This window comes from Fukomys damarensis, unplaced genomic scaffold (assembly GCF_012274545.1).
Source record: "Fukomys damarensis isolate Sample0158 unplaced genomic scaffold, DMR_v1.0_HiC HiC_scaffold_17, whole genome shotgun sequence".
NCBI classification, from domain to species: domain Eukaryota; kingdom Metazoa; phylum Chordata; class Mammalia; order Rodentia; family Bathyergidae; genus Fukomys; species Fukomys damarensis.
The window spans coordinates 13,969,317-13,969,717 of record NW_022900929.1 but is presented as its reverse complement, the minus strand read 5'-3'; the positions used below and the strand labels follow the sequence as shown (position 1 = coordinate 13,969,717).

At 62.6% G+C, this 401-nt stretch overlaps 1 protein-coding gene across 3 annotated transcripts in view; it reads left to right on the top strand.

Moving 5' to 3' along the window:
• The window catches only part of Gli3 (GLI family zinc finger 3), a 296,986-nt gene continuing 296,585 nt past the window's right edge, over positions 1-401 (top strand). For 2 of the 3 annotated variants that reach the window (XM_010610855.3, XM_010610854.3), the window contains exon 1: positions 1-47. The gene's annotated coding sequence lies outside the window, so the exon portion shown is untranslated. The remainder of the gene's footprint in view (positions 48-401) is intronic. The other variant, XM_010610856.3, reaches the window with a different exon arrangement.

Below are 401 nucleotides of genomic sequence, written 5' to 3'. Positions count from 1 at the left end.
GGGTCTATGGGACGCTCGGGGACTTGACAGCCGCCGCCGCGCCGCAGGTACGTCCCGCCCGAAGTTCTTTGTTTTGCGGCCCGGCAGCCGGGTCCCGCGACCGCGTCCCTGGCCTCCGGGTCCAAAGGTAGTTCCCAGCCTGGGAGCAGGATGGGACGAAAATGGCTGTCACCAGGCGCCCAGATGGAGAGAGCCTCCGTAAGGGTCGCAGCAAGTCTTTCATTCTCTTCCCTCCCTCTTGGAGGTCCCTTTCCAAGTGTCTTTCTCTCCGGCTGTCCAGACAGACTGGAGAATTGCACATCCTGCAGCAGACACGAAGTTTGCATTGGTGGCCACCGAGCCCCTCGCCTCCACTCCTCCTCAAAGAGTTAAAAAGAGCTCCGCGAGACCCCCGGCCCCGG